Raw genomic sequence first — 21,620 nt, 5'->3', positions numbered from 1 at the left:
TCAAAGAGTAAGAAATGTTTACCATTTGGGCTCCCAGCTTCTCTCTGTTTATCTCTCTCTCTCTGTCTCCCCTTCTCTCTTAGATTAGGTTGAACAGATGATAAAAAAAAAAAAAATCACTATTACTTCCATCTCTAAAATCTTGATTAATGGGAGAAAAGAATTTGTGTGACTAGTCTTGTGTGTAGCTAGTCTACATTTCTGTTATGAATACTCATATTGTCATCCATTTCCTCCCAGAAATAGTATTTTCCCCTTTGTCTTTGTCTTTCTGTGTTTTTCTGTCATAAAGAGGGTTGCTACAGAGTAGAACACAGGCCTAAAACCCCTATATGCCCATTGTTTGAGCCAGCCCTGCAGACTAGTCAGTCTTGTGGTTATGACCACACCAGCATCTATTTAGACAAACCTTGCCGTGTATGGATCCCCAAAATAAAAACCAAACAAGGTTCCTCCCTCATCTTGTTTGATGTCTTTGAGAGCCTGACTTGGGACCAAGTGGGAACATTCTCTCTTGGTCTCTATTATCTGGGGGGTGTGATTTTGGGGTCATGTCCAATGGCCAGTCTGAAAAGAAATGGGAACCCTGAGACACGTAAGATTTTCAGCAGAACACTCTTTGTTCTGAACGTGTTAGGCTCTCAGGGGAGTTTGTCTCAATAAGAAGTCTCATCCATAATGCACTCGATCATTCCAAACCTGTTGCCTAGTTAGCACTGGGGAAGTCCAAACCTGTGACTGGCAGCCTTCCACAAATGTGTGGGATATTGGAGGAACTAGATGCACAAACACTATCCTTAATTGTCTGTGGCAACAAGTTCTTTCCTGTCTTAACTTATACCTTGGAGTGAATTGTTTTAGGGCAAAATTATTGGGACTGCATCTCCTAAGCTGTCTCCAGGAAACATCTCTTGTGTAGATGGAAAAAACTTATTCTAAGCCTGTAAAATTACCTCCTAGGCTTTCCATGAAGAGACTCATTGGATTGCATTGCTCTTGGAATAAGTACACCATTGGAACTCCTAATCAGCAGCAACTAAAAGATGGATCCTTTAAACTAGAAAGACCACTAAATTAAAATTTAAAAAAAAGATTTTAAAAGATCTCTCATTCTAAACAATTGTCATATTTGTAGTTCCAAGATAAAATTAATGAAAAAAAAGGACACATAATAATGTCATGGCTACCCTTAGAAATTCTCTTGACAAAATTAAAGAGCAGAAATCTGACCAAGACAAAGTTAAAATTCTTTGTACACTTAAACTGCCTGCTTTGAATTTCCTGCAGAATTTACAAATAAAGATGCTTCACCTGTAGTCTAGTGCCTAGGATTCACCTGGCCTGTGTTTTATTTCTGGTCAGGGTATCAGTCCTTGCAAATATAAATTCCTTAGGAAACAATGATTAAAAAATGGTTTAATATTTGTGACTCTTGGGTTTTCAGAATACCTATTTGTTATTGATCCCTTTCCCTTCCATGGACAGCTTTTGATTTTCTGTCCTTTCATCTGCAGGAATATGGGGTTTTCACACCTTTGTTTGTAGATGGTGAGCTGTGAAGCTGAGACCCTAGAGAATATGACTGGACAGACATGTGAGTTGTACCCCATTTGCTGCTAGTGAAACTGTCCTTTTTTTGAGTTGTCTTTAGGGTGGTTTCTGGATCTTGTCAAAACTGCTTTGTACCTCTGGAGATGCCTCATGTGTCCTTGGTTAAGTCATAAGCATAGTTAAGGCTTATTGGTTACAGTGAGTCACTTGGAAAGATACCTTTGGTTTAGATGACATAAAAAGTTCAAAAGCCAAGAGTTTTGGCTGTTTGTCCTGGCTGAAAGCTCAAAAGAGCTTTTTACAGATTTTTTTAAAGAATTCTATTGTGAAAGCTTAACTAAAAGAGGATATTCAGGCTATAATTTTGTGGGATTTTTTTTGTTTTTGTTTTTGTTTTTTTTTTTTTTTTAGAACTTTCTGCTTTTTCTCTTTCGGATCCTGCTTCTGGGAAACTTTTTAAGCTGACTAAAAATGCTTTTTAATATTTGCGGTCCCCATGTTTGCTTCCTTTCCTGTTGGCATAATTTTTTGTGAGAAAAATGTAAAACCTCATTGGCCTTTTGGAAAGCTTAAAATCTCCGCAAATTGGTTCCCGTAAGAATTAACTTCCCATTTACTTCTACCTGGCCTTCCTCTTTGCCATCTTTGATACTACATGAAGGAATCTAGTGAGGACTTCTAAGGTTCTGAGACCCCTTAAGGAACACAGAGAAAAGGTCCTCAGGGAGTCCCAAGGGTAGTAGGAATGTTTTTCTCAGATCTAAAGCTCTGCTGTGTTTTTGGATTGAGTTGCTTGATCTCTTTGCCTTTGAGGGGCACCAGGATTCACTTTGTACTCTGAAAGAGCATGACCTGTGGGTGTGCCATGGCTGGCAAGTCACTGGCAAGGGCTACAGTTTTGGAGTTGGCAGACAGCAGTTGTAGTGAATGATTATTATTACTGGCAGCTACTTGTTTCTTTGCACATTCATGTATGAAAGGCATGGTTTGAACACTTGGAGGTTGTGAGAACGCTTGCCATTGAGAAATAGGACTCCCATAACTGATGTGCTGATCACAGAGTGGGCTGATTGCTATTGGGCCACCCACCATCCCTGGGAGAATGTCTTTGCAATGAGGTGCCCTGTGGAAGTGTTGCACAGCACCATCCTGCAGTGTTTCCCTCTTTAGGGGGAACCCAGAATTCAGGTTAAAAATAGGATATGTGACCAGGCGCGGTGGCTCACACCTATAATCCCAGCACTGTGGGAGGCTGAGGCAGGTGGATCACGAGGTCAGGAGTTCAAGACCAACCTGGCCAATATGGTGAAACCCCATCTCTACTAAAAATATAAAAATTAGCCTGGCGTGGTGGCAGACGTCAGTAGTCCCAGCTACTCAGGAGGCTGAGGCAGAAGAATTGCTTGAACCCAGGAGGCAGAGGAGATGGCGCCACTGCACTCCAGCCTGGGTGACAGAGCAAGACTCCATCTCAAAAAAAAAAAAATAGGATCCAAGATTTTAGGGGGATCTAGATGCCCTGCCCTCCAGATGCACCTGTTTTTTTATGTATATAAGTATTAGAGCTTATATATGCAAAAATGTATATACGTATACATTAGGGCTAGAAACTACATTTTTATTTTTTGGGCACTATTTGTTAGTGGGTTTTTCCCTGAGCTCAGTCATCCAGTTGAAAAACAGAGACTAACTTAGAAGCTACCTATCTAAATAAAATTAGTCTCCTTGTAAAATTATGCGGTGAATTCCCATTACTTTATGTCTCATCGATATCCATTTTCAATCTTTTTCTAAGACACCCAAACACCTTCTTAAAGAAACTTAAATACTCTCTTTGGCTACACTGTTTTCTCTAAAACTTGGTAGGGGCTTTGGCCATATTGGAGAAATTTTAATTTGTTTCACTGGTCTTCTCAACTGCTTGTCCTTCAGACTCTAGAAGGACTAACTTATAGACTGTTCTGGACAATGAGTTTTGTTTTTCTTGTTTCTATAGAGGCTCCTCTTTTAAAACTGATTTATGCCTAGTGTTCCATTTTCGGAACACTAAGCAGGTTGGAGTTACTATCCTACTGCTCAAGGTCATAGCCAAGGTCTGATTTTGCAATTCAAAAAATTGCTACCTCAGGCATAAATGGGTTAAAAATCTTTTTGCTTACATAATATATAGAAGCTGAGCTTTGAGACCCCATCTGCTAGGTCATCTTCTAAAATGTGACACAGCTGTTTAGACTGGCCTATTCCCAGAAATGAGAGGCTGGTTTGATTGGATCCTTTGCAATTCAGCTACTGTCTCGATTTTTCTCTCCACAGCAACTTACTTAGCTTTTAGTACCTAAAACTTCTGGGAAAGTTTCAGACAGGGGAATGCTGGGGCTCAGAAACCAATACTCCAAAATATAGCACTTTGACATGCTAAATTTAAGAAGTCTCAAGCTCTTGCTAACCTTTCCCCAATCCTATCTCTCAATTCTCTGCTTTTCCCAAAGCACAGAAAGAAGCTGTTCTCTACAATTCCCTTACCTGCCTAAATTCTGAAACTTTCAAAGAATAAAATAGTTATTTATGCTCCCTTTCCAAAGTTCTCATTAACTGGACTCATAATGTAGGAAGAAAGACAAGTCTGTCAACACACCTGGACAGAGTTTTGTCACAAGTCATTGATTGTTCTGCAAGCCCAACAGACTTTATCCCAGGTCGTTGTATGTTCTTTAAGCCCATTGACTTCCCCTAAAAATCATAGACTAACCCTCTATAATTATCCATACTTCCTCGTTTTCCTTTCTTCTAAGAAGAAGGATATATACCCATCTGTACCGTATTGCACGACAGGATAATTCTGCTCTTCTCCCCTCCCATGCATATTAACACATTTTTATGTCTTTCCTTGTATTCATTTGCCATTTGTCAGTTGCTTTTTCAGCAAACTTTCAGAGAGTGAAAGGAACATGTTACCTTGGCCCTGGCATAAGTATGCTATTTTCCCCAATAATTGATCAGAGATCATAACTCATGGATTCATTAATATCTTTGAATATATATATTTGGCTTTAATCTAGAGGAAATGCTACTCCTGAAAACAAAGGCATCTTTTTCATCATTTCAGAACAGTGTGATCTGGCCTTGGTAACAGAGAAAATTAGAATAGTGAGTTCAGATATGTTTCTATGAATCACAGCTGCAGAGTGCTTTACTCAAGAAAAACGATTACAAGCAGCTTTTGCATTGGATTTTAAATCATAGAGATATCAAGAATCAAGATATCAAGAACAGTTTATGTGTACTTGATACAAGCAACTAAAAGAGCAAACACTGCTAAACAAATTTCATACGATAAGGTTTCATATGAAGAGAGAAGTGATTCACTTTCCTAGCTGATTTACAACACAAAACCTCCTCCCCAACTTTTCCCCATCCCACTATTAACATACAAAGCCCACTGCCAATTTTAAAATCCACATCACAGAGAATGTACATGAATAAAATGCAGGCAATATAGCATCATATTTTAAGCTGTTGCTTGATTTTCTACATGCTTGTTTTAGATCTATTTATTTATTTTCTTCTTTTCTGGGTTTTTGTTTTTTTTTTTTTTTTGATGGGGGGGTGCGGTGGGGGTTGGGGAGAGTGCCTTGCTCTGTCACCCAGGCTGGAGGGCAGTGGCATGATTTTGGCTCACTGCAACTTTTCCCTCCCTGGTTCAAGTGATTCTCCCGCCTTAGCCTGCCGAGTAGCTGGGATCACAGGCATACACCACCACACCAGGCTAATTTTTATATTTTTAGTAAAAGCAGGGTTTTGCCATGTTGTCCAGGCTGGTTTCAAACTCCTGACCTCAAGTGATCCACCTGCTTTGGCCTCCTAAAATGCTGAAATTACAGGCGTGAGCCACTGTACCTGGCCAGATTTTTTTAAAAATATTTTTATGTTCATTTTAGCATAGTCTTTAATATTTTATTTTATACCAGGTTAAATCAAGAGAAAAAAAGGGATCAGTTTAAAGACAGAAGAAAAAAAAAAAGGCTAAAGTATGCATCAATTCAATTCAATACATGTTTTAAAGCACAAATTTTTTATGAGGGTAGAACTCAAAACTTAGGGCCTGCAGAAACAAATAAGCTACAGTGTTTCCTCAGATTCTTTCACAAATGTCTTCATTCATCAGCCTGTGCAATGGCTTCCCCACCATAAAGATCTAGTCAGTTCAATTTTCTTAAGCAAATGTTAAGCTAATCCCTTAAGGAAACAGCACTAGTCAGTTTTAGTTATTTTCTCTGCCCATTATTTAAATTTTCCACAGCAGACGCCAGCAGGAAAAACTAGATCGTTCTATTCTCATATGAGTTACCAACAAGTGAGCTTTGCATTAAGGAAACAAACAAGCATTAAGATATTTGCAGTTCACTCTTGCTCTTTCAAAGCATAGCAATACATCAATATCTACAACTACCAACTAATCATCGTCATTTTAATTTTAACACAATTATAATTTTATAATATAACATTGTGAGACTAGAAACCAAGGACAAGAATCCAGTTCAGAGACAATAGCAGGGGTAAGAAGGGTGGTATAGCACAGACAGAGGTTAAAAAAGAAAAAGGAAAGGAAAAGAAGATTGTAGCAAGAACAGTGAAAAACCCAAATGGGAAAGAAAGTGTTTAGTGAAGTATCTCAACTCAAGCAAAATCATAAAGGGAATCAGGACCAATACCCAACAGACCTGGGGCAAGGTAGTCGCCCAGTAATCAAAATTGGAATATTGCAGCAGAATTAAAAGAGCAGCCATGTGATTGCATGCTGAGCTGTAAGATGTTGATGGAAACAATGCTTAAGTACTATTTCCTTGAGGCTAGCATTGTTTTTAGGGACCTAAAAACAAATTTAAATACTCCCAACTGTGAGGAGAATAGAGGTGTAGAACCTGGGGAAATTAGTACACTCTGACATTTGTCAATTTAAAGATACACATCCTCAGGACTGTGTTTATGGATGCTACTCAGAATACTTGGGGATTTTTTATATCAATGTGACCTAAATTCCTTTAAAATAAAATGGGGAAAAAAAAAAAAGCAAACAACTTCTCAATGAATTGGACAGTCCATTAAAGGGAATTCACCAACTCAGAGATTTCAAATTCACCAAAATATATTTTTATCATGCATTCTTAATGGGCCATATTACCTTCAAAAGGGTAAAACTTGGTTCTTTGAGAATGAAAAAACCCTTACTCTTTCATGTAGAAAATGCAGATATGTATAGAGTACATAAACAGATATACAGTATAAGTATGAAGTCAAAATTTTATTGCATGGGAATAATTAATAAAAATAATATCTTTAAAAATATATTCATGGGGGTGACAGTGAAAAAACAAGGTGTAGAGATACTGAAATACAAATTAATTCCAGAGGTTGTATATATGAATAAATTAAATAAGGTCACAAAACATTAGTATATAACACTATAGACACAATTGGTAATACAGAAAAGAAATTGAACTAACAGATTATTTTAATGTTTTTCTTGAATTTTGTATTTAGTGCTATAATAACCTAACAAAATCCTGCTATTGAGAAAGAATGATTTGTATTTTTGTGCCACAGCATTAGACTAAATAAACACTCTTCCTTTGTTAAGGAAAAAAGCTTTAGTATATACATACACTTCCCAAAATGATTTAATATTTGCTCTGTTAAGAAAGTAAACACCCTACTATACCTTAATTGTCTTTTATTTAAAGATAATATAAAGATATCCATCTCTTTTGAAATAATAGCAATGTCTATGTCTGAGTTAATATGGCTTTATTTTATTTGAAAGCCTTCTGTGTCTGGCTATTTAATTTTTCTGTTGTTTACTCAACTCCCTCACTTAATTTACTCTGATTTAAGCTTTCAAAGGGAAAAGGACTCTTCGGAAAGCACATACTAGATTACAGAAAAGCAGTATCTCAGAAAAACTGATTTTCTTTTTCTCTTGACCTACCTATACTAACTGTTCTTTGCTAAGAATCACCAGAGGAAAATAAATTTTTGGCTTGTAAATTTCTCTGAGTGAATGTCTCATGACAGCTTTGGCTAAGCTTCTCTTCATTCATCAGACTTTCTGAGCTTAATATCTATGTCAGCAAAAAATTGATTTCATTGAAAAGTGGTTCACAAAAGATTAAAGATCAACTCTCTTGCTAATTAAAAGAGTAAGAAAATCAATAAAATGATGGCATTTAAATTGTCTTTATTTACTTGGAGTGTCTACTCAAAATAAAACCACTGCCCTGTGGAATAAAACGAACTGCTTTGGTGAATTGTACCTTTATCTTACATGAAGGAATAAAGAAAGGAAGAGAGGAAATGAGGAAAGGAAGCAAGGAAGGAGTAAGGGAGAGAAGGCTGGAGGAAGAAAATGGTGTATTTTCTAGAAGGTGATTGTGATCTACAGATTGTGCATAGCTGAACACTGTTCATTAAAAAGTTTCTTTAATTAAAAAACAATTTGAGATGGTATCTCATTGTGGTTTTGATTTGCATTTCTCTGATGGCCAGTGATGATGAGCATTTTTTCATGTGTCTGTTGGCTGTATGAATGTCTTCTTTTGAGAAATGTCTGTTCATATCCTTTGCCCACTTTTTGATGGGGTTGTTTGTTTTTTTCTTGTAAATTTGTTTGAGTTTTTTGTAGGTTCTGGATATTAGCCCTTTGTCAGATGAGTAGATTGCAAAAATTTTCTCCCATTCTGTAGGTTGCCTGTTCACTCTGATGGTAGTTTCTTTTGCTGTGCAGAAGCTCTTTAGTTTAATGAGATCCCATTTGTCAATTTTGGCTTTTGCTGCCATTGCTTTTGGTGTTTTAGACATGAAGTCTTTGCCCATGCCTATGTCCTGAATGGTACTACCTAGGTTTTCCTCTAGGATTTTTATGGTAGTAGGTCTAACATTTAAGTCTCTAATCCATCTTGAATTAATTTTCGTATAAGGAGTAAGGAAAGGATCCAGTTTCAGCTTTCTACTTATGGCTAGCCAATTTTCCCAGCACCATTTATTAAATAGGGAATCCTTTCCCCATTTCTTGTTTCTCTCAGGTTTGTCAAAGATCAGATGGCTGTAGATGTGTGGTATTATTTCTGAGGACTCTGTTCTGTTCCATTGGTCTATATCTCTGTTTTGGTACCAGTACCATGCTGTTTTGGTTACTGTAGCCTTGTAGTATAGTTTGAAGTCAGGTAGCGTGATGCCTCCAGCTTTGTTCTTTTGACTTAGGATTGTCTTGGAGATGTGGGCTCTTTTTTGGTTCCATATGAACTTTAAAGCAGTTTTTTCCAATTCTGTGAAGAAACTCATTGGTAGCTTGATGGGGATGGCATTGAATCTATAAATTACCTTGGGCAGTATGGCCATTTTCACGATATTGATTCTTCCTATCCATGAGCATGGTATGTTCTTCCATTTGTTTGTGTCCTCTTTGATTTCACTGAGCAGTGGTTTGTAGTTCTCCTTGAAGAGGTCCTTTACATCCCTTGTAAGTTGGATTCCTAGGTATTTGATTCTCTTTGAAGCAATTGTGAATGGAAGTTCATTCCTGATTTGGCTCTCTGTTTGTCTGTTACTGGTGTATAAGAATGCTTGTGATTTTTGCACATTAATTTTGTATCCTGAGACTTTGCTGAAGTTGCTTATCAGCTTAAGGAGATTTTGGGCTGAGACAATGGGGTTTTCTAAATATACAATCATGTCATCTGCAAACAGGGACAATTTGACTTCTTCTTTTCCTAACTGAATACCCTTGATTTCTTTCTCTTGCCTAATTGCCCTAGCCAGAACTTCCAACACTATGTTGAATAGGAGTGGTGAGAGAGGGCATCCCATGGAATACTATGCAGCCATCAAAAAGGATGAGTTTGTGTCCTTTGTAGGGACATGGATGCAGCTGGAAACCATCATTCTTAGCAATCTATCACAAGAACAGAAAACCAAACACCGCATGTTCTCACTCATAGGTGGGAACTGAACAATGAGATCACTTGGACTCAGGAAGGGGAACATCACACACAGAGGCCTGTCATGGGGAGGGGGGAGGGGGGAGGGATTGCATTGGGAGTTATACCTGATGTAAATGACGAGTTGATGGGTGCAGCACACCAACATGGCACAAGTATACATATGTAACAAACCTGCACGTTATGCACATGTACCCTACAACTTAAAGTATAATAATAATAAATAAATAAATTAAAAAAAAAAATTTTTGACCAAAAAATTTTAAAGAAAAATTTGATTAATAAGACCTGAAATAAAATGGGATGTCAGGATAACCTGGATTTAACCTGAACATTTTAATGAAAGGCTCCAATTTTTCAAATATTCTTCATTTGTGAAATTGTATTTTAAAATATTTTAAGAGAATAGCTGAAAAGTCAGCAAATATCCCCAAAACCAAACTAAATTATCTTAAAACTCAAAGTAAAGGTAAATCCTTATTTCCTAACACTCAATGAAACAGAATAATAGGTTGTTTTAAATTTGCATGGACTTAGCTGGATTATTTTATTAGGACCAGGAATAAGAACAGTAAAACATAAAAGATTTGTCACTTTATAGATAATTAAAATATTAAATATCAAAAAAAAAAAAACAATTTGATTAATTCTATATTTGGAAACCAAATTTGATTAACACCACAGGAATTAAGAAAGGAATATTCAAGTTTATCCCACGTATAATTTATTCTACAACTTGAAAAATTTGACTCCTATCATTACAAAACTATCAAATATGAAGGTGTAGCGGCAGAAAGGGGGTGATTCTTTTCCTTTCTGTCATAAGGGTCATGGTTGACACCCCTATAACAAAAGACAGGTTAACAAGAGAATAGCATAACAAATTTATTAACGTACATAAGCAAGGGAAGCACAAAAGGCATGAAAACTCAAAGATGGGATGGGATGGTTGATGCTTAAATACCTTCTTTACTGAGGACAGGGAGTAGGGAATGGACTATGATTGAATGGGCCTGGAGTCTAGACAAGGGTTTATAAATTATTCTCTTTGGGAGCTGAATGGAACTGAAGAAGAAATATGTTGTGGATAAATTTGGGGACGGTGATGGGTGAAAATGCATTGCAAACAAAGGTTGTCTTGTTTTACAAATGCAGTGTCCCAGGTAATCTCCATGAGTTGCCTTCAGAAGAATAGAAAAACATCCTTCTGGACATGGTGACATATCTCTCAGTCTTTTCTCCAGTAGTTTATCCTTTCTGATCATTTGAAGAGATTCCTAGGAAGGAGATCTTAAGACAATTGCATCTCTTCTGGAAAGAAGTTTCGCTAGTCAAAGAGAGACCTTCCCAACATCCCCCTCTACCCCTCCTGCTTTGAGGAAGATGGTAAGTAAGACACCTTGCTGCTAAGTTCTAAGATCTCAACAGAAGGAAATAAGAAGAATATAGTTAAGATAGGACTTCAATTAATTAAAAGCAATGAATTATTAACCCATTAATTATGTTATCTAATAGGAAGTAGTTTGGGATTAAATGCTAAGAATTTGTACTTCAAGTTTTCTTGTAACTATCTGAAATGGGCTTTCTTAAATGAAAGTTGATTCTTTAAGACTAATCACCACAGATGACTTAGTTATTTTTAGATTGGAGAAAAAGAAGAAAATATGCAGTTTGTGGGAAGTAGGGAAATGAGTTATTTTAACACAAGTCTGGGCTCTATTGAGGCTCTCCTCTACAGTACATTAAGTTCATTGACCACAAAATAACAGAGTGACCACATCAAAATTACCCAAACAAGAATTCTAGGCCAAAACTAGCCATTTTACAGAATATGTTTGGTTGTGATATTTATTTTAGAAGCATGTTTTGCCAAGTACTCTGACATCTCTAAGTTTACACTATACATTGAATCGATTATTAAAGTGTTGGAAGCAAAAGCCAACCTACATTTCACTTTATTCATGACATTCCTGTCACCTGTTGGGGATAGGAGAAGGTATGGAGAAGAAAGCAAAAGAAAGAAAAAAAATGACCCATGTTTTCCTTCTGAAGTTCTGTAAATTGCAGGAAAGGTCAGACCAGTTGAAGCCATGAGGGGGAGATGGATTCCAATTTTAAAAATATACATACATAATTTGCTGTATGCATGTTTTTTAAGCTCTGTCTTCTAATCATAGTTAACTTGACTTTCCTTATGATCTTTAACTCTATAATGGGTGTATTTGAAGATAGACTTACGGTACCTCTCAATCCTGCAGTTTTGTGGTTGTTTTTCTTTTCTTTTGTTTCTATTTTCCCTCTTGGCTGACTTGTTTTTCTATTGGCCCTATTGTCAACATATAGAATGCCTACTTTTCTTTCTGAAAAATCTTTACTTTTGCTACTACCACTGGAGGTAAACTAGGACTCAATGGTAGATCAAAGGTCCTCCCTGTCTTATAATATCCAGGTTATTCCTGGAATAAGCAGATGAATAACTCCAGGAATAATAGAGGAAATCATTCCATTAATACAAATGAGCAATAAACATGCAAAAATGCTCATTTTCATCAATAAGAAAAGAATACAAGTTATGAAAAATTGACCATGTTATTTTCAATGACACAAATAGAGTAGGTAGGAGTTTTCTTCTTATCATTTCTCTATTTTCCAAGATACCTGTGCTACTTCAATAACTACAAACATAGTAAGTGTTATTAAATAAAGATACATACCTACATTGTAAAATAAGAAAAGTAGATACAATAAAATATCCCTTTGGTCCTACTTACCATCCAAAAGCATCCACTGATCTATTTTCACATTTTCTTCCAATCATTTTTTATTCATAATTTTTAAAACACTTTGGTTTTGCACTATAGGTTTAATATTAATGCTTTGCTAATATCATTTCTTTCCAGAAAAGACCATGCAAATATTTAGATTGAAATATATAAAATTACCATTTTAGTGGATTGAAAATAGTAAAATATCAGCAATTTCATATTGTTTAAAGTAACAGTTTTAACTTAAATTATAGTGATGAAGAGAATGACAAGTAAAATAAAAGCAATAATCTTTTTATGCCAACATATACATATTTAATGTTTGCCTATAAGAACATCACACAAGAAGTTTAAAACATGAAAATGTATTTAAAACAAATAGGCACTTATATGAATAGATAAAACATCAAGTTGTATAGTCCATTTATTTTCAGGAATCATTACTCAGGGGGAACCTTGAGAGGTCAGACATACCACAGTGGGTGGGACCTTGTTCTATGAGCATCATAGCCTGGTTCCATGTCAAAACTGAAGTTCAAATGACAGTCAAGAATATGGCAAAAGTCCAAACTACAGTGAGGATGTAACTTTCAGTCATTACAATGACTCAGTGATTGGGTACAACCACAAACCATCTGTACTCTGCAAACAAACTGAATTCACCTAATAGGCAGAGATAACCAGGAACACAGTAAAATAGTCATTAGTATCAATTTAGCATAATCCAAGGGATGCCCAAGAGGCCTAGCCCTCAAAAATAGCTTTCCCACCATTGCCACTGTTGTCAATTCATTCCTTTTTGTCAAGGTTTGCACTGGCTAGTCCATGATACTTTTAAGTGCAGATATCACTGATAGTAACATGTTAAGACACAAGTTTAAGTGCTACTCTTTTTCTTTAAAAGAAGCAGATGAGAACATTAGTCATCAGAAAATGATAGGCACAAAAAAGTTCAGAAAGGGGAGATACCCCAGTGATTTATTTTCACAATTTTCCCTAAAGACTTTGGCTTACATTTTATCCAATGATAAATCATCTAATATTAACGTTCAAAAGTTCAGACAGAATCCAAATAATAATTGGATTCTATCCCAGAAAATTATTTGAACAGAGCTCACAATGTATTTTATGGACATTTTGAATTACCCACTAATTGCAGTAATATTGAAACTTCCGTTTGCAGATACCTGTAAGGCTACCTGACTAGCCCATACCTTTTCCTATTTTAGAACTGCTCTCACACATGCAGTTGGGTCTTAGAAGTTTGTTTCCACTTCAGATCCCGCATGTCACTCCACAGCCAAGGGTAGATAATCAACAGGTGTAAACTGAATCAATCAGAATCTTTGTTCTGGGAATATAAAAATGGGACTTAATGAGGCTAGTTTTTCTCTTGCAGGTAGAAGAATTAACTTAAACTCAGGAGTGGGTATCCTGACCATGATCTACCATACTTCGGAAAAAACAGAGAGTCAGCAGAGAGAGAGAATGAAGCAGACATACAGAGAGAAATGGAGATGAGAGGGTGTGTAGTCTCCATAAAAGACTAAGACAAAGCTTCCTTTGGTGGCTTTCCACCTCCTGTACTTCATCAACAGCATTTGACTGTATTTTGAGATGGTGAGTCCTGAGGCTTCCACTAATTCATAACAATATATTTATCTTTATTTCTTAAATTCACTCAAGGTTATAGTTATATAATAACAAAAGCTACACCACCACCAAAAATGAACCCCTTCCAACAATACTAGCTAATGCTTATGGAGCACCTATAAATGTAAAGTCAGGTTTTACATCTTTTTAAGATTAGTCTACTTTAGCTTCACAGTGACCTTATGTGATAGACAATAATCATGTCCAAGGTGGCATCTGGAAGAACAGGGTATGAGTTCAAGCAGTTTTCAATAATTATGCAGTGTTTAACTATACTGGAGTATATGCAGAGTTAATAAAGCATCATATTAGACCATTGACATAAGACTCATTTGGACTCATTGAAAAACAAAAAAAGAAAGCAAAAACAACTCCTGGGCCCAGGTATGACCACCGAATCACGACATCTAGAGTAGAGAGATTATTTTAGTCACTTCCAGGTGATACTTCTGTTTGCTTTGAGAACCATTGCTCAATAATTTAAGGAGAGGGACTTTTGCTGGGGTTGTGGTAGCAGTATCTGTGTGTGTGAGCGTGTGTGTGTGTGTCGGAAAAGGGCAACAATGCAAAATGAATGCAGAGTTTCACTTGCTTTACTAACTCCAGATTCACCAGCACCATTTCTCCTGCTACTACAAAACCTACTTTTCTGGGATCCAGGCCTGAGCATAAGGTAGTGGGTTCATCAATGACAGGATTTTAGACTCTCCTGGGAGCCAAGATTTGCTATATAGATTTTCAATCCTACTAAGAAACAGAAAAATTCACTTTTGAGAAATTCTAATCTAGAAAAACAACAGTTTGGAATAATGTTGTTCTAAATTATAACATTCCCTTCTGTATGACATCGTGTACATTTTCTTTCTTGAGTAGAAATATGTAATTTTTTTATTATTTTTTAAAGAAGAGGGATTTTCCAGCATGCCATCATTGTGCAGATGGAACCATTCCATTCCTAAAGAACGGGAAGTCTTTTCTGTCATATTTTATTGGTTCTTCTGGTCATTAAATTTGACAGACTATAAATCCCCTGTTTGCCATTAAGCATATTGTGAATGACAAGATAGTATTAAGCATTTCTGGCACACAGATTGCAGTTGGGCAATCAATAGCACCATCATTCTAGGAAAATTATTGCTGTAATTGAAGGAGGGGATGGTCATCAAGGAGAATTGTATGTTCTCTTTATACTTGGACTTAGCAGAGAAAGCCAAAAATAAAAACTAGGACAGTTCACAGTTGCAAACATTCTAATTAATAATAACGATGAAGGAAGGCAGGAAATAAATGTTTGGGGTGGAGACAGAAGAAGTGGCCTTGCTTCTGCATGATGTCTTCCCAGCAGTATAAGGCATGGAAAATATGAGAGGCTATTACCCAAATGTAGATGGCACTACTCTATCTCACAGCCAAGTGCACCAACCATCCATTAATTTTTTAAAAATTGTATGTTTTAGTGTTTTCCTGTTAATGAGTTGATTATATTTTTAGAAATCATGGGAAATGTGTAGACGCTGATGTCACTGTTCCTTGGCTTTGCTAAGGATGCCTATTGTGAGCAAAGTTGTTTCCTCCCTTGGCTGCAGGCCACTAGACTGCTGTTCTCTCCCTGCCTGCCCACCTCTCCACTCCCTCCTCCATATACAAACACTGGGACCATAGGAAAAATACGCTTCTGAAGGTCTAAATCTGCTGTCTCTACTGCTGATTAAATTAGATTTCATATTATGTAATTTTAAATTCATCTGCATTTTTTCTTCATGGCTCCTCTTTTGAATATAATGAAAAAATTATTTGTAATGCTTAGCTTTGTATTTGTGTCCTCCTTTTGCCATAAGCTCCATGAGAATGAGACCCTGGCTTGTTTTATGCACCTCAGCCCTCATAAACCCATTGTCATGAACAATGCCAGGCACATATAAAATGTTAAAAATATGTATGTGTGTGTGTATATGTATATATATATATTAATGATGAATGCTTATCAACCAGTTAACCTTGTGCCCATTGTCACTGAATGTCTTTCACTGAATGAATCTGTGATAACCTTTTATTGTTAGCTCACTTTATTGAGTTTACTTTCCAATACACAAATACACACTGATTTATCCCCCCCCCAAAAAAGTCCATAGTCTGCTTATTAGAACACAAAAATCCCTCTCCTTAACTTGTTGACACCCACATCTCAGTAATCCCAAGCACTCTGTTGTGGTTGTTTTCTTGTTGTTTACTCTTTTGCTTGTTTTAATTTACCCTTTACTTTTGACTACGTTTTAACTTTCTCCTTAATACCCAGTGTCCAAATTTTTGCATTACAGTTCTTAGGCCTGTGTTCCCCTACAAAATTACAATGTCTCAAGGATGGTGACTTTATCAGTCACCCCAGGGATCAATGACACATACTGTTAGCACCTTTGTGAGTGGTCAAGGCAGAGTATTTAGAATGGAAACAGTGCTTCCAATTCTAATTAGTATTCTCATTACTAATATTCTATCATGTTGTTTTTCTAGTTCATTTCATTTTTCAGTAGCCACATGATATTGAGTGAGTTCAATCTTTTCCTCCTCAGAAGCTTTGATTTCTATTAAGCTATATGCAGTTCCCTTAAGCAGTCATGTCAGGCACACAAAAAGCATACCCTTGGATGTTCTTTAGTTGAAGACAAACTAAACTATGAATCAGAAGGCTACACACTTGGTTTAAATCAAATGGCATATCTACACATTTCATGGAAAAAGAAAGCAGCCCGAAATAATAAATCTTCCTTTGGTTACAAGCTAAAATTTCTTAGCATTCTACCAAGTGTATGTAAAAATTTTATCAAAGAACACAACAAAATTATTAAGTCCTTTGACGTATTTTTTTAAACTTGTGGTATAGATTTTATTTGAAAAACACTTACAAATCATTTTGCCAATCCCTAATCAAAGAAATCCAAAATCATTATTCTGAATTAACTTAGATAAAATACGAAAGAAAAAATAAAAAACATTTTGAAAAATGTATAAGGGATAGATAGGTGAGATATAATGAGGAAAATATATTAAAAATGTAAGAAACATACTAAACCATATGAATGACAGAAAACATCGACAAATAGAAAGTGTAATCCCAATTTTATGAGAAAACCAAATCCCTCAAAATTTTGGCATGAGATTGAAGTCATGGGGCATTTTAATTAAAAACTCTGTAAACATAGACAAGGGTGTATTTTACCTTGAAGATCCAGGGACAAGTAGCAACTAACTACTCTGCTTCTTGGGCCTTTCAAGCTAGAAAGTGATGATTCTAAGACTTTCAGGGCTTGAAATAATTAAAAGATGAGAAAAAAAAAATTTCCCTTTCATCTCTAAAGAAGTTTATGAGTCTCATTGTCCAAAGATGGAAGCATAAGCTCTCTTCTTGGCATTGCCACAGAACGCACAACACTGACACGTGCATACCCTACACAAAATCCTTGGTAACAAACTGTTGGTTGGTTGTTTGTTTGTGGAGGAGTCTCATTTTGTTGCTCAGACTGGAGTGCAGTGGCGAGATTTCAGCTCACTGCAACCTCCGCCTCCCGGGTTCAAGCAATTCTCATGCTTTAGCCTCTCAAGTAGCTGGAATTACAGGCACCCGCCACCACGCCTGGCTAATTTTTATATTTTTTAGTAGAGATGGGATTTCACCATGGTGGCCAGGCTGGTCTCAAACTCCTGACCTCAGGTGATCCGCCTGCCTTGGCCTCCCACAGTGCTGGGATTATAGGTGTGAACCACTGTGCCCAGCCAAACTGTAGTTTTCTAATCAATTCTACTTGTAGGAAGATTTTCAGTTATTTGATGAAAAGAAAAAGTTTCTTCTTTCACTGGTGTTCCAAGAGCATTTGACATACAGAGGGTAATTAGCATGCACATATTAAACAGACATAATCAAATTAAATCCCATGAACTCCTTTCACTATGACCTCATATGATTCATTCACTCAGAATTTCCAGAAATCTGAAGTCAATCATTCTCCATCAATGAATCTCCTACTTAGCTGCATTGGAGGGACATCCGTCTATATACTACTTGCTTCAGAACAAAAAAGTCAAGACAATTGCCAGGGTAAAATATTCATATTCTATTTTTTTTTAAGTTAAGAATGTTTTAATTTTGGATAAAACGTGCCAGTGTACTTGAATCCTAAGCAAATTCATAAACATCTGGGAGCTGGTATGACTTTCTTTGAAAATTACCTTATATTTCACATTATTTAAATAATGGAGTTGTTACTTTGCCTGTAACATGTGCAGAAAATCCTTAATGCAGCATTAGTGTCCTTTGTCTTGGTTAATGATCATAAACACATTAAAATGTATATATTTTTATCTTTTTTTTTTTCAGATAAACTGAAATTCAGTATTTTCAGTTAGGTAGAGACTGCCAATAGCACCTTCAATAACTATGTTTTATTTCTTTCTCATGTAGCAGGAAGCTAATTTTGTTGGTGTTGGCAAAGTTCCCACCTAAAAAGCATTTCTTAGACTCCTTTGCTGATAAAGGTATCCATATAATGGTGTTTCCAGACAATAATGTATAAGTGACTTTACTGGGAGGGGTTTCTGGGAAAGCACCTTATATAGGAAATGGACTCATATAATACCAGATATATCCTTTTTGCCCATGGCACATTTCCTTTTTTCTTGCCAGAAATACAGATCTATGGGGTGAAGCACTCCAGCAACCATCTCAAGCAGACTGTGGGAAAAAACAAGAAAATCAGCCCTGACATCCCTGAGACACTGGACTGCTTACTTCTGAATTTTTGGCTTTGAGGGAGAAACACAACACCTATCTTGCTTAAACCACTGTTCCTAGCATTATCTGTTCTCATTCAACTGAATAACTTTCACATACTGTAACAAGTCCAAGGTCCCATAGCTATAAAATAATGTAACTTCTTCTGATTCCACATTCTATAAAGAATGCTAAGAGCAGATATCTTCAACATTAATTCAGCTAGCCAGAGTAATATGTAAGGGCTAAATTCCAGGACTAGAATGATCCCATAGGCCCATCTGAATCCTGAGTCACAAAAATAGCTTGTTTACTGCATATTCCATTGTCTGTTTTTATGCATTCTTCAAGTATTATTGACAGCCTACTATTAACAAATATTGCATTGTCTAGAGACCAATGACAGAAAATGTCACTGCTACCAAGAAGTTTATAGTCTAGTGTCATGGATATTTCCAACAAACAGTTAGGCAAAGAATTTCTATAATTGTGATAATTGCCACAAAATCTGTTACTATGACAGCAGAAAATGGGGAGGCCTGTTTCAGTGTTCGGGGTAAGAGAAAGTTTTACAGAGAATGTGTCACATGTGCTGACTTCTGAAAGATGAGTACAGACTAGCCAGGCAACTGTATATGAGAAAAAGGAAGGTGAGTTTAAGGAATCAGAAACAGTGTGTAAATGTCCTGAGGTTTAATATAGATTATGGGAAGTGAGGTTTAATATACATTATGGGAAGTGATTCACAATTAGACTGGAAAAGTAGGCCTGAAATATAGGTCCTTTCACACTGTGTTTGATATTTTGAACTTTATCACAGAAGCAATGGAGACCATGGAAGACTTGTAAATGGGAAAGGGATGTAACTAAATATCTCTTAGGATTAAAGAGGAAAATACCCTAAGGCATTTTTAAAAATTATTTGAATAAGACACGAGGAAGCAGAAATAATAGTTAAGATATTATTATTGCAGTAGTTCAGACTGGTAAAGATATTGGTGAATTAGAATCCAGTGATAATGGAGGAGTTAGAAATAAGTGAACAGATTTGATAAGCAGTTAAGAGGCAGCTGCCTCTGGATGCATAGCTGATGATAACACAGCAGTAAGAACACAGATGTGAAGAATACCTTCCTTGTTTTTGATATGAACTGATGGAAATTGTCATAAATTACCAAGAAGAATGGAGGAGAAGGAAACATTTTTGATAAAAAGAGTGTTAATCCAGTTTGTTGAGTTTAAAATAAGTGTAACATATCCAAGTGAGAATATTGAGTAGGCAGTTGAATACAAAGGACTAAGCACAGGAGAATTCAGATGGTGTACCCATGGTGAGTGTTCCACCAGCATATAAATGACAACTTTATATATGTTTATTGCCACACGTCGGCCTCTTTGTTTCTAGATTAGAAGCTCTTAGAATTACTGATAAGTAGTTTTATGCTTATGAGAATTAGGTACACCCTGTATCTTCACCCATCTTATTTGCCATACTTAATTTTCTTTTTCAACAATTCCAAATGAGTTAGTCAGAAAGCTAATTTTTTTTCAGAAAGCTTCTTCACCACTGAGTACTCTATCTGCTTTCTATAATCTATTAATATTACAATAATAGAAGAACACCACCAATAATTTACCAAGAACATAAATGTCCCAGATGCTGTTACATCCTTTGCATATATAATTTCTAATTGTCTCAACAATTATATGAAGAAGTATTTTCCAAAGCATTTTGTCAGTGAAAGAACCGAGATTTGGAGCAGCTGCATTGAACAAGATTATTCCTACGCTAAGTGGGAGGCTTGTCTTCAATCCTGAGTCTCTAGGACTGGACACCCAGATTGTTCCTAAGAGTTCCCATTGAGAACATATTAAACAAATGTTTTATAGGGGAAGAACCCTTTTTTCTTTCCTCTCTTATGTCCTCCATCTGGGGTCCTGCAAATTAGACTGACAAAAGACATATGAGCAAGAGAAAAATGAATACTTTATTAACATGTGTAGCCTGCAAGAGAAATTCAGTAATGAGTAACTCAAAGGAGTGTTTAAAACCTGGATTTATAGAGCATCTTAACAAAGATCAATATTTGTACAAAACTGAAAAGACAAAAAAAAAACAAGTTTTTAGGCTTCCAGAGGTTGCAAACTTCGGGAAGGTAAATATATGGGGGAAACAGATGTAAGGTAAGGAGTATCTTAGCAAGGTTTGTTTACGCAGAACCATCTGGTAGCCAAATTTCTATCTTCTTCAGGACCATAAAACTTGCTGGAAAGAGGGGATTTGTGGCGGGCCTCATTTCTCAGAAGCTTCTGCCTCTAGTTATGTAATGGAAGCTCTGAGAAGGCTTAATTCTGCATGTGTGGATTTTCTTTTGCCTCCAGCTCATAAGAATTTTCATGCCAAAGTGTCATATTTTGACGTGGCATATTCTGATCCCCTATGGCTTCATGGAAATGATGGAAACATGTACCAGCTCTTACTAAACTGGCCCCAAATACTCCATGCAAATCTTGCAGAAGTGTTTCAGAGGAAAGTTATATTTAGAAATAACATAAAGGTGATATTCAGAATGCAACCATGGGTCAGACTTTATACCTGTTCCCTTTATTTACTTTTGTGAGGGCAATGGACAATAGAGGCTACTTTTCATCACTTCAGAAATAATATGTCAAAAGAGTCCTCAAAATCCATTTGTTCTAATAAAGATCTCAGTAGGATGTTAATTTTGGATGGTTATAATAAATAACAATGCAATTTCTACAAGAAGAGCAAACACTCTGTCTATGTGGAATAGCCAGATCCTGATTCTGTGCTTACTGCTTCCAAGAATTTGACACATTAATGAGATGAGTGGGTGAAGCAGAGAGAAACATTGTTCAGACCTCATTTCA

Source organism: Macaca thibetana, chromosome 11, assembly GCF_024542745.1.
Source record: "Macaca thibetana thibetana isolate TM-01 chromosome 11, ASM2454274v1, whole genome shotgun sequence".
In the NCBI taxonomy this organism is placed as follows: Eukaryota; Metazoa; Chordata; class Mammalia; order Primates; family Cercopithecidae; genus Macaca; species Macaca thibetana.
This window is presented reverse-complemented; position numbering follows the sequence as displayed.